This window comes from Leucopleurus acutus (assembly GCF_964270905.1).
Source record: "Leucopleurus acutus genome assembly, chromosome: X".
NCBI lineage: Eukaryota > Metazoa > Chordata > Mammalia > Artiodactyla > Delphinidae > Leucopleurus > Leucopleurus acutus.
The window spans coordinates 52,763,718-52,777,512 of NC_139148.1; the positions used below are offsets into that span (position 1 = coordinate 52,763,718).

Below are 13,795 nucleotides of genomic sequence, written 5' to 3' on the forward strand. Positions count from 1 at the left end.
ACCAAATGTCTTTGCTAAGGAATCTGAATTTCAAATTTATACTAAAATGAAATGCTAGTGAAAAAAGTGGGATGGGAAGAATGGGCTCCAGGCTTGGCTTGATTGCTGACTTGCAGTATTGAACTTAAGCAGATATAACTCCTCCCTGAGCTAGTTGGGCTAGGTTATCTCAAATGGAAAGTTGGGGTTGTCTTTGACAGATGCTGCTGCCTTGCTTCTAAAAGCAGGTTTTGTCAAGAGACAGAAGGGAGTTGAAGGAGACATGGAAACAAGGAAGGCAGAAGAGGGAGGGGGTGGGATAAGAAAGGTCAGAAGACAAAACTTGACTATTTCAAATTTTTGTCATTGGCTACCTCTACCCAGAATAGAACTCTAGTACAGTAATGGCCTTTGGGTTCCACTGCCAGAAGAAAGAATACTGCTTTCTCCACACAGTTCAGGCCACTGGGTTCAAGCCACCTAAAGCAGCTTCCAGAAAAGAGTAAGCAGCACCCCTACCATGTGCTAAACACATTATAGTTCTAGGTTGTTTTCATATTCAATTCACATTCATAAGCTCACTAGATCCTCCCAGCAACTCTGGGAGGTAAGAAGAGTAGGGATGAGACCTCGTTTTAAAGATGAAGAAACAGGATTGGACAAAGGAAGTCCCTCAGGTAACGCAGGAGCAGAGGCCAGAAGAGAACCCAAATCTTCCGACTCACAGTCCAATATTTTTCTAATAATAAAAAATGGCTATAATTTACTGAGTGCTTAGTGTGTATCAGAGACAAATCTAAGTTTTTACATATACTAACTTGTTTGATCCCCATTTTAAAAATGAGAAAACCATAGTTCAGAAAGATGAAGTGATTGCTGAAGGTCATACAGGGCCAGAAGCAAAACCCAAGTAGTTTTGCTCTAGAACCAGGGCTCTTAACCTCTGTTCTCCACAGCATATCCTCATGCTCCTACAGGATCACAGAACCTTCAAGGTATAGCAAGGTATAGAACAGTGTGTATATTACCATAAAAAAGAGAAAAAAGAATATATTCATATATGTTTATATATCCATAGAACATTTCTCTGGAAGGACTCACTGATGGCCTCTGCAGAAGAAGGCAAGTGGCTGGAGGGCAGGGCTAGAGTGAGACTTTTCACTGTGTACCCTCTTGTACCTTTTGAACCATATGAATGTATTTCCTTTTCAAAAATAAAGCCATTTTTAAATGAGGTATCTAGGGTCAAGAGAGCTGAAGAAACTGTGTGGCTCCTTCTTGGCAGGGCTTTGGCGACTAACCGTTCCCTATTCACCTCTCTGGCTTCTCAAACTTGAAGAACAGAAGGTGTCTCTCTCCTTTCTTCTTCCAGTTTCCTCACCCTTGACATTGCTTGTCCAATCCCCCAGAAAGGCCAATACTGTAGTCATTATACAGATTTTAGCAGCACAAGTGAAAATAGCAACAGTTTGGGTTAGGCTCCCACAGCCAATCTGTGAATTACAGGAAAATAATGTATTAGCGGCAGGACAGATGATAAAAGACACAAAAGGCCTTCTTCCCCAAAGCCTGAGCTCCACATACTCTTCCATCTCCTTCCTCTCACCACTGTGTCTCATTGTACCTACCCACCCTTCTCCCGGGCTGAGAAAGCAAAAATAAACAAGCTAGAAAGGCTCTAGGAAATATGGCCTAGCTTGTGAGTCTGTGGTGTACAAGGAAGAGCACACTAAGGGAGAAAAAGTCAGCCTAGCTGGGTTTAAATGTCCACATCAAGGCCAGGTGAGAGTCAGCCCAGATGGTCTCAAAGGACCCTCCCAGCTTTGGTTTTTGGATTTCCACTATCATCCCTCAAGAGTTGGCAAAATACTCCACAGATCAAGGCCCTTAAACATTATTTCTTCAGATACCTTTAGGCCCAACCCCTTAGGCAGGTCAGTCACACAGGGCTTCTGTACCCAGGAAGCTGTGAGGAGGTGGGGTGGCCAAGGTAGATCAAGTGCCTTCAGGGATCCTCCTGAAGTGAATTAAATGGGCAGCACAATTCCCTCTCACAACAGCTTAGCATCTTCTCCAACGCTTCACTGCTTCCAATATGCAAGAGACAAGTAGGACATGAGCTGCTGTGGAAGGGATGACAGGTCAGTCAGTGTGCCTCTCGTGGGCAAGCAGGACACTTCTGGGCAAGGCTGGGTCCCAGAGAGCCCCCATTCCTTGCTACGTGTCAGAGACAAAGCTAAATTTTTAACATATGTTAAGTTGCCACCAGCAGCTTCCTTTTAGCACTATAATTCATTGGGTGGTAGCTTGGGGCCATAGAAAGAACACTGAATATAATCTGAAGGCATGGCTTCTAGACCTGAATCCACCACTACCTAACCCTGTATCTTCAGGCTGGTCCCTCCTTCTCTGAGACTCAGTATCCCCATCTGCAAAATGGAGACAATACTACTTTAAAAAGGGTAGGGGTAAGGAGTTGAGAAATAGACTGAAGATAAGCTCCTAGATTACCTCCAAAGTACCTGTAATCACACCCTGGTTGAACTCTTAATAATAGTAAAACATGTTCAACATTTTACAAGGCACTTTTCACATACTTTGTCACCATGAATTCTTGCACCCCACAATCCTGAAACTTAACAGTTAAGCCCATTTTACAGACCAGAAAACAGACTCAGAGGAAATTTGCCCACAATTTATGGGATGAGGAGAAATCTGAACTTGTGCTACATAGTCTAGTTCCCGACCCACCCCCTTCAACAAAGCAGGTGAAATGGCCCTGGGCACAGAATTTAGAATAAGACACTTTATCAGAGCCAGTACTGGCACTCGAGGCTACTTCCTCTGGCAGGTGGCAGGTACAGGCCATCTGAGATTGCCTTTTCTAGTTTAGGAAGGAGACCCTATTTCTGATGCTCCCCACTTTCCCTACATAGAGTTCCTGAGGAGCCAAAGCTATATGACCACCTAAATGTTGCAAACCTGTGTTCTGGGAAAGGATTGACCTGGCACTGAAAAGCATCTGTATGAGTGAGGGTGATCCAAGAATGACTCTGACCAACCTGACATCATGAGGTTGCCTCTCCCTGGCCCCCTTTTTGGCCTTTTTTCTACTGCTACTCTGTAAGTCAGGCTCAGTAGCTGGCATGCATCGAGACCAGCTTAGGGATAGGGTAAGTACAGATCTGTTGGTGAAGAACAAATACATCTGCAAAGCATTTTCTCAATTCTGAGCCTTGCCAGCGTCTGAGAGACAATACTGACGATTTTACCTATAGAACAAATAAGACTCAAACAGAGGAAGGAAACCTGACTGAGACATACCCTAAGTGGCAGAATAGCAACTGAAATTTGTTTTTCTTGATCTCAAGTCCAAAGTTCAAAAACAGATATGAGGCTGTCACAGTCAACAGTAATCCACTGGGGCTCTGAGGTTGCTGCTCCAGGGCAGACCTGGCATATTCTAGCCACCTGTCTCACGGCTTCCCACCCTTCACCCAGATCCAGTCTAGGGTCCCCTCTTCCAGCTCCAGCCTTTGGTACTAAGGGCCAGAAAGGCCTCCCCAGGACACCCGACCTGGTTTCTAGCTTGAGAAACTCTAAAAATAGCCCTCATTAGTGGGGCCAGATGGCCTAAGCTGGTATGCCTAGGGGCAGGGCTGTGGTCATTAAGCATGTGGCTATTCTCTCCTACCACCACTGGCCAAGGAGAGGCTGAGCCTCTGCCCCCCTTTATGCATCCTACTACTTCCCCTCACACCCTCCCACCCACAATTTAGATATACTTACTCTGGTCCAAGTTGTTACTTCATTCCCAAGAAAAACAAACTTTAATATTCAGTTACTTTAGGTTTTCTAGGATATTACTTCACAATCATATCATTCCCTAATGGTCTGTAACTACATTGGGGGATAGAGGAGCAGGCTCAAGCTTTCTGCATTGATCAGTGTCAATTTATCTTCTCCATCTGCCTGTTAACATCTCAGGGCTCAGTTCTAAGTTTTGTTTGACTGGTGGAGCCTGCTATAACACATGCTACCTTGAGTATCCATTTTATTCCTGAGCTCACTGCCCTCTGAAGCCTGACTTCAGGGATAAAGGTGCAGAGCAAAGTGATAGAGGCCCACCAGATGGGGCCAGTGCCCTGTTTTGCCCACTTGGAAGACTGAGACAGCTGGCCTTAGAATGTGTTCTGCATCAGAGAGTGTCCCATAGGGATGTGTGGGGCATGTGAGTGTGTCCCATAGGTGTGTTCAAATGTGTCTCAAGGTGGGAGAGTTGTTTGTCCATGTAAGTCGTTAGGAGTGTGTGCTTGGGGGTAGAAGTATATCTGAGTATGCATCTCAGTGTGCCCTACATGTGAGTGTACAGTTATGTTTTATATGTATCCATGTGTGTCCACAAACAAATTTGCATAAGCATGCCTCACATGTGTCTGTATATATGTACCCTACCTGTGCCAAGTGTGTGCAAGTGAGTGTGCCCTATGGTTAACTGAATATGTGTGCTCCAAGTGTGTCAATGTGAAAGCATACCCCACATGTGTATCCCATGTGTATCCCAAATATACTGGACATATGTCTGAGTGTGTGCATCACATGTGACCTATAGTGTGTGTGTGTACATGTGGGTATGGGTAGAGGGCATGGATAGACAGCAAGACTGAACTAATTTTCCTCCTGCACAATTTGTTTCTAACAGGTGTCCTCTAAGACACTTGGATTAATCTGCTCCTAAGCAGGTCAGAGGACATGGGTTTGAATTTCATCTGTCACTTTCTGAATATGGTGTTCATAGGTGCTTTCCCCAAGAGGGTTAGCCACCACTCCATTTATCCAAGAGGCCTCAAAAATATGAGGTCTAGCAGCCAAGAGTTGAACAGAGAGACAAGACAAGGATCAAGGACCAACTATGAGACTTTGGGCAAGTCCTTGACTCTCCCCAGACAGCAGGTTCCCAAGCAGTACTGTAAGGGAGTGGGCTTATGGGTTCTTCCTCATTCTCATCCAGTGACTTTCTTAGTTTAAGCATCATGGACTAACATTGGTCCCTCCCACCACCACTACCACCACTACAAAAAGACAGTGCACAGATATGTGCATATGGATTAGCACCTACAGCTGTCTCATTCTAGCTAGGTCCCCTCTAGCTCTGGACAAGCTACTGGTTGGCTCCCTACATTTGTCATTCCACACTCATTTTTCCAGTGTCCTGAGCCACCTGGAGTAAAAGGGATAAAGTCCTAAAGGCATACAATCTTCACTAAAGCTCAGGCAAAATGAGATGGGGTTTACCCAAAGCATTCCTTCCCCATCCTTTGGGATGACTGTGGGAACTACTGATGGTACTAAGCCAGCTTTTAGGCTCAAGGCACGACCAGATAAATCTACAAAGAGAAAACCTCCAAACAGGGCACGAAGGGCCACAGGATCTAGGGCCACTCTTCTGCATTTGGCAAGGCCTTTCATGCATCCCTGGATGATATGTGGGTGGACTTATCATAGGTCAAATAGATGTACCTGAGCTGCCTATTAGTGGTTCAGTGCCAACCTAGCCAGAGCTATATAGTGACATCTGCCTAGTTTTCTCTGCTATCTTGATTAACTTTTATAATAAGACATAGATAGAAACAAAGTGCAGAAGGCATCTTTAGAATGAACTCCTTGCCCAAGGCCATTTGGTATGGGTGGGTTGATAACAGCTAACTATATATGCTATGCTCTTTCTAGTACACCACTGCTTTTAAGAGGAAACACTGATAGTTTCAATTTACTTAGCCATAAAATGGGAAGAATCCTGGCCTTGCTCACCTCATAGAATTGTGAGAAAAGACAAATGTGGCAGGAATAAAAAACTATACAGTAGTCTTTATCTTCTTGCCCTGTCCCCGGGGCAATGAGAATTTCCCAAACAAAATGATACAGATAAAGGTGAAAAGTGCAGATTTGTTCTAATTAGGTCATTTGTCCACAGCCTTCAATTTCTAACATAACTCTTAATCATATCATGAAATCCAGTAATGCTCATCACAAATTCTAGCTAAGGACCTGGGAGCAAAGAATTGTTTTTTAATTTCCAAGTGCCTAGGTGATTCTGGCTTGATGGACTTGAAAAGGCACTAAATAAAAACACAATTAACTTTGGCTTTCTTCCACATTCCTCTTTTATCTTTTCAGGAGATAGGGAGAGAGAAAGCTAGTCTGGTATTCATAGCGCCATGTGTGGCCAGGTTGCGAGGTGGGTGGAGCTGGGGGTAAATAAAAGAAAGCTTCTTATAAAGAAAAAAAATCCCAGCTTCCCACCAATGACCCACGACATGGGCTGGGACGTAGGGATTCTATCCTTCCAAGGGAGGAAAGTAAAAGAGGCCTCCAAGTTGTAACAGAGAGAAATGAGGCACAAAGACAATGGGATTTGTTCAAGGTCACCCAGCAACTAAGTTCATATTTGTGGTTCCTCTTTATTCATGTGTAAGCCTTTCACTAACAAATCCTTTCCAGAGAGCCTACCAAGTGTCAGGCCCCTCCACTACAGCAGTCACCCAGAGATTTCAGCCTCAGAAAGTTCTCAGGGATTATCAGCCTCAATTAACAGAAAAGAAAACCAACTCATAGAGGCTAAGTGACTTGCCCAAGGTCACAAAGCTAAACAACGACAGACAACTAGTTCAGTGATCCTTTGCTTTCTATCACACCATATAGATTTTGCTTACCATCCCTGAAAGACGAGAGCAGCTTGCAAGTCTCATGGGTCCAGGAACTCACATCCTTGCAAGGCAATGCTCTAGCTCCAGTACTGCTTCAAACATACTGTGTTTCCTTGGGTGAGCCCTTTCTCATTCTGAGCCTAGTTACCTAGCCTCCAAAATGAGGGAATTGGACTCAAGACAGCTGTAACACCCCTTTTCTAGAAGATACAGCTGTCTGGAATGATTTTAAATGGCACTGTAACTTCCAGAGCTTGAGCCCAGATCAGGCAATATATGACGATACATCCCTGAGCCTCATTTTTCTCATCTGTAAAATGCAGGTAATCCCAGTTTTACCTACTTCACAGGGCCACAGAGAAGATCAAGTGAGACAATGTGAAAAACCCACTGAAAAGTTTAAGTTTAAGACAATGTGAGAGAGAGAGAGAGAGAGAGAGAGAGAGAGAGAGAGAGAGAGAGAGAGAGAGAGAGAGAGAGAGAGAGAGAGAGTCAAGAATCAAGCGAACATCCACTAGCCCCAGTTGCTTTTCTCTAAATCCAAGTAGAGAAAGTGTCTATGCATGTTTTATCCAATAAATCTTCCTGAGCCCTCCTATGCAGTTCAATCTGGATTCTCAAGACAAGCACCTCAGGTGGTTGCAAGGTCCAAAGGAAATTAATAAATCCCTCCGCTCCCTTTAGTCCCTAAACACGAAGGAGTCTAATCATTTTGCCTGTTCTGAGACTTCCCACCATGCCAGCTCTATCAAAGCCTCTCCTAGGGATGCCTGGCTCCACCATGCCTCTTTCCCAGTGCCAAAGCACCCACTGCCCAGCCCTCCTGCCAACCAGCATGGTTCACAGAGGGAGGAGGAAGGAAGAGAGTGGGCAGAGGAGAGGCTGTGGGAGGTACAGCTAAAAGTAGATGCTGCCTTTAGGCACCACACTCTGAGGGGGTGGGGGTGGGCTCAGCACATCCTTCCTGCAGCCAGCTGGGCACGGAGGTGCATCCTTTCTCTCCTCTAATGAAGGCAGGCAGACAAAGAGATCAGAGCTGCCAGAACTATTCCCAGAGCTGACTATGGACGCACAGTGCTAGCCTCCTCTGGGCCCCGAGGGTGGATGGCTGAGCAACACTGTGCTGCTTCCAGGGCTCCCTGCCTCAGAAGAACTGATGTAGTCTGCAGGAGATTCGGTGCTCCCCCCACCCCATCTGACTGCCTGGCACCCTAAGGGCTCTGACAGGCCTGTTCCCCTTTAGGAGGTTACATAATACTCTTGTTCTCTCAGCCTCTCTGTCAGCTCTCTCTCTCCAACCGAACCTGAGAGAGCATTCAGGTCTCTGATACAGCCAAGAAAGCATAGAGCCAGAACACTATAGCAGAGGTAGCAGGTTATAGGGGGCAAGGGCCTGATTTGATGACTCAGGAACACAGACCCATCACTGCAACCTTGGATAAGTCCCTTTTCCCTTCAGTGCCTTAATTTTCTCACTTGTAAAACAGGAAGGGGAGAGGCATGCAGATCTCCAAGGTACTCTAATCTCTGCCCCTATGTGATTCTCCATGTGAATCCTGGCCACATAAATGAAAGACAACACCCCAACCCGCCTCGTACATCCAAGGTTGTCCTATCTTCCAAGTAATCTGGCTGAGCTGGGCAGATCCTTCCCCACTCTTCTAATTCTAATTCCCCTAATGAATAAGGTCTGCACTTGCAAGTCTGGAACTCTAGACTCTGTCTGCCACTTCTGTCCCAGGCCCATTTCAACCAGACAAGTTCTGCTTTTTCAGGTTTTATAGAGAAGCTACTGGCTCCAATTTCATTTGAGAACATGATTCTTCTACTAAATCTACTCCTCATTTTAGTGACATGGAAACTGAGGCCTAGTGGAGAAGGGTTTTGATCAAGTTCTGGGAGCAAGGTAGGTACAGAGCCACAGCTTGCTCTTAGGGGGCCCAAGGCCATTTTTTTCTCCTACTAAAGAACTGCCTTCCATATGCTGTCTCTCTGTCATGCATGCATAATTTCCTCTCTTCACTACTACTAACTCTCAACCTTGATGCTCAAAGACCAAATGCCCAGTTCTTGTCAGGGGCCTGAAACTAGCACAGAAGACTGATAAGAACAAGAAAGAACTGGCCTCAGACAAATCCCTCCCTTAATGTCTCCTTTTCCACCAGGTTGTCCCTTTGTTCCTTTCTTCAAAGTTTCCTCTTGAGTTCTGCTCTATGTCAGTGGTGGCTTTTCAATTCTCAGAGTCATGACCATATTCTGACCACAGAGTCCACTATGCAGCCTACACTGGAAGAACTGCAAAGATCTGCTGTCAAGAGGCCTGGGTTCTAGGCCAGAAATTACCACTTTCTGAATGTGTGACCTTGAGTAAGTCACTTAATCTTACTGTGAATCAGTTTCCTCAACTACTTCCAGATTTGAGGAAAAAGCCAATGAAATAACTAGGAAACTTTATTCATTTAAATTCTTATTAACAGTAGTAGTAGTATTAATTAAATGAATGGCTACTTAAAATTCTGCAGGAAGGGGTTCTGGGGTGTCAAAGCAGCCTGCCCCTTGCCTCCTAGGCTTTCCCAGAACTATGAGGCTGGTATTTTATCTATAAGAGGCAATTCTCAATTATCCATGCAACATGTATCTTTAACAATACTAAATCCCATAGTAGCATCCCCCTGACACTCAGTTCACTGTAGGGCTCCCTTCCTTGTGGGCAATCAGTGTGTGCTCAATGAATACAACCTCCAGTTCAGTTGTCCTAGAAGAAACCTAAGCTAAATATAATTAGGAAGGCAAGTCTATTACCCCCTAAAATCACCCTGTGCACTCCAAACCTGCTATAAGAGATCTTTGGATTACCTACTGGTTTTGAATAATATGCTTAATCTTTTTTTTTTTTTCGCTGTATGCAGGCCTCTCACTGTTGTGGCCTCTCCCGTTGCAGAGCACAGGCTCCGGACGTGCAGGCCCAGCGGCCATGGCTCACTGGCCCAGCCGCTCCATGGCACGTGGGATCCTCCTGAACCGGGGCACGAACCTGTGTCCCCTGCATCGGCAGGTGGACTCTCAACCACTGCGCCACCAGGGAAACCCTGTTTAATCATTTTGATCATTAGTATTAATCACAAAGTAAGCACAGATCATTAAAGCTGGAAGAAATCTTTGAAGCTATCTAATCCACCTGACTTTATTTTACAGATGAGGAAACCAAATTTCAGAGGGGAGAGGTAATTTGACCAAGGTCACCCAGCAAATGAACAGAATCTTCTGCACTACTATAGAAAATGCATAGGGACTATTTTCCTGAAAGGTTCAAACCATCTCACAGCTGATAATTTAAAATCCAAATAGGTCCTCAGACTACTCACTCTCTAGGGTTGAGTCCTCCTTTTTAAGGTGGACACAAGCCCCTAGAATTCATCAAGGCCCCCACAATCCTAGAATAAAATCTCACCATCTGTGAAGCCTGCCTATTCATGTGTGTGATAAGCCAGATTCAGGCTGAGCTGACATTTCCTTTGAACATAGCAGTCATTCTCATCCCTGGCTGAACATTCCTGTCACCTCAGGGAGCTTTTAAAAAAATATTGATGCCAGGGCCTCACCATGACCAACTCAATCAGATCTCCCCCAGAGATTTTAGGAATTGTTGTTAGTCTTGTTAACTCCCCAGGTGATTCCAATGTGCAACCAAGGCTGAGAACCACAGTGTAAATGGAAACAATTCAGCCAACCAAGAGAAACACACACAAAGAGTTTCCTAAACTGTTTGAAAACCAAATATATTCCTTTTTTTAAACATCTTTATTGGAGTATAATTGCTTTACAGTGATGTGTTAGTTTCTGCTTTATAAAAAAGTGAATCAGCTATACATATAACCAAATATTTTCTTTTAAAGCTAAATCTATGATGCCCCGCTTTTCCAAAGAGGGGAAAAGAAAGTGATACACAAAACCTACAGTTGTGGCACTGACCCTCAGGCAAATTCTGGACTCAATTAGGAAACATATGGTTTGGGGGTACTGAAAAACTTAGGGAACCCTGGAGCCTGCAACAGGATTTACCAGGGGTAAGATGCCAAGTGACTCATATTCCTTTTTTTGATAGGTTCATTGCCTTGGTAGATGATTGCTATGAAACTAGCATACATCCTGATGTCCACAAAACATACAACAAATCCATCATGCCGCATTATCCTCATGAACATGTTGACAGGATAGATGATGTTAGCACCCAGTGGATTCTGCACTGGCTGACCAGATATACACAAAACGTAACCAGCTCCAACTCCAAGAGGCAGCTCTGATGAGTTGCCAGAGGAGCTAGCATTAACCCTATTATATTAAACATTTCTTTGAATCAACAACTTGGATGATACTTATTCAGTTTTCAAATAATGCAATGCTAGAAGAGACTGCTAATCTGTTTCATGGCATTAAGGGGAAAGAAATTTAAAATGCCAAACGCTAGAATAGACCAACCAAAAAAATAAGCTTAACTGATGCAATGCTAGAAGGAACTGCTAAGTTTTGGCACAATGAAGCAAAATTTAAAAAAAAAAAACATAAAAGGCTAGAGTAATGGATCAACCAAACAAAATTCAATGAGTTTGGTTCAAAAAAGCCTGAAGTTTGGTTCAAAAGGCCAACTTCACAACAGCACAGAGGACTGGACTAGACAGCAAAGGCTTTGTGCCTACAGCCCAAAAGGCTCTTAACCCTGGCTGTATGTTTGAATCATCTTGGGAGCCTTAAATATAATTTTTTAAAAAAAGCTGCCTGGGACCAATCCCGTGATAATTAAATCAGAATCTCCCAGAGTGGAGACTTGGCATGGGTACTTAAAAACTCTCCAGCTGATCTGTATGTTCACTGAGGATTGAGAACCAGTAGAAGACTGCAATATTAAATATTTCACAGACAGATCAAAGTCCTTTTGTACTTGATCCTGATCAGGTGGCACCTGGAGTAGCATGATCAGTTCTGGGCAGCACATTTAAAATATATATATAGAAAAATTAGAGTTCTTTAAAAGGAAGGACAATTGTATGAAAACTGTAGTTCCTTCAAAACATTCTGTATTTTAGACTTCACCAATTCACACTGCCTTTCTCCTTGAAGATCCCAAATAGTGAGTTTTCATAAGACTAAAGGGAACTATTTGATGTATATTCAAGATTAAAAGGCAACATTTTATTGAATAAAGAATTCTGTGCAAAATTGCTATATAAATGAAAGGTATGAAAGAGCACTAAAAATGAAAGCAAGTAGCTGAGGAAGCTAGTATGACTTCAGGGGTGACTCACACTCTTCCCCTTCCACCTGACTCCATTCAGCTTCACACTAGCTGGGAACAATCAACTCTGACTCTCTCCCACTCTCCATTTGAAAGGCAGACCCACTGTCCCATCCCACCAATCTCTCTTTTACTTCTCTCATCTGTAAAACCAGGAATAACAAGTATCCCTATCCACTTCACAAGGCTGATGTGATGCTCAAAATTAGAAAAGATATGGAATTTCTCTGTAAACCCTATAGGCCCATGCACTGACAAGGGATTATTAGTATTGTCATTACTGGACTGTTTCCTGAGTCTTCTCTCTCCACTAGACCCTTCCCCCTTCTAGTTTTTCCATTCAGTACTTTGGTGCCAGGGCAAAGCACCATACCAAATACTCTTGAGTATCTATACCCACCTAATGACAGGAAATACTCTGGGTGGACATGAGAAGAGCTAAGCTTTGATCAAGGATTCCAGGAAAGCCAGAGACTCAGTTGGCCTAAACAAGTTGCAGAGCTAGAAATAAGAGCTCAAGAGTCTAAGATTCCCCACCTCCATCCCACTTCTTGGGGCAAAGCCACTGGGACTGAAGCCAGATGGTCTGTGGGAGGTCTTCTGAGGAGGCAGTTATTTTTGGAGAACAGGCTCAATTCCCAATCATGTCTCTGTCCAGAGCAAGTACTCCACAGGCCAAGGAGAGCAGAGGCCAAGACGGCAAACAGAGGCAAAAAGAAGGACATGCTTTAGCAGCATCCCTGCAACTGCCAGAGTGTTTCCTCTGATCACAGCCAAGCACTCTCAGTCTGGGCCTCACCATAGGGCAGAAGAGCACCTCACCCAAAGGCTCACTGGGATCCCTCAGGTCCCTAGCAACTTAATCACACACTCACATACACACTCACACACACTCACACACACACACACAAACATACAAGTGGATGAGAAAATCTGAGTCAGGGCCCAAGCCCTGTTCACCAAACCAATAATCAAACTGGCCTCTCCAATTTGCCCAGCCATCTCAGCTGGAAACTATTCAGAGACCAGCAACATAGAAACAACAACAACAAAAATAAAACAACAAAAAAAAAAGCAAATTCCACACTGCAGCTGGGCTGGGCAGGGTTCTCTAGCCACAAACAAAACTGGGGCACAGTGCAGAGGCAGATGTTACAGGTTCTGACAGATAGAGCCTGTCTCAGTGGGGGGTAAAGCACTGCTCAGTTTGTTCCCACCACGCTATCCCTTCACCGCCTCCCTGTGTCAGCCAAAAGGCATGGTTAGACAAAAATATTTTTCAGGGCCTGCAGACCTCCTTGCACTAAAGCTAGGCTGTGAAATGGCTCATTTAATCTTAAGGAGAAGGCGGTGACTACAGAGGGATTTGAACCCAGGAGCCTTCCAATAAACAGTCCCATGGCTGGGATGCAGCTAAGCTCTGTAGGCCTTCTGTGGATATGTTTTCTAGGTCTTTGCAGGCAATGAGAATCTTGCTCTCTATTTGTCCCCTCCCCAAAAGCACCTCTTCAAGTCCTGCTTGCCAGCTCCCCCCTTGCTCCAGAGGCGTTGGTGCCTGGACATTTAAAGTGTGGGCTCTGGAGCTCAGCAGGAGCTGAGTGATGCAGGAGTTGCTAGGATACTGGTTGAGGACATTTTCTTGAATCCCCTAGTGGGGAGCTGGGAGCCAAAATTCTTGAGCTGGTAGCAAAAAGTTATCCTCTACAAAGGAGTCAGAGAGGAGGAAAGGGAACAAGGAACTTTGTCAGGAATAGTTGGGTCACATCAGAGAGGAAAAGCCCTCTTCCTTCTAACCCACTTACAGTAGGGATGGTCG

General features: G+C 44.5%; 1 protein-coding gene across 4 annotated transcripts in view; it reads right to left on the reverse strand.

The window, feature by feature from the left end:
• The window catches only part of ARHGEF9 (Cdc42 guanine nucleotide exchange factor 9), a gene marked incomplete at both ends in the record, with an annotated part of 218,694 nt that overhangs the window by 176,662 nt on the left and 28,237 nt on the right, over positions 1-13,795 (reverse strand). The window lies entirely within an intron of this gene.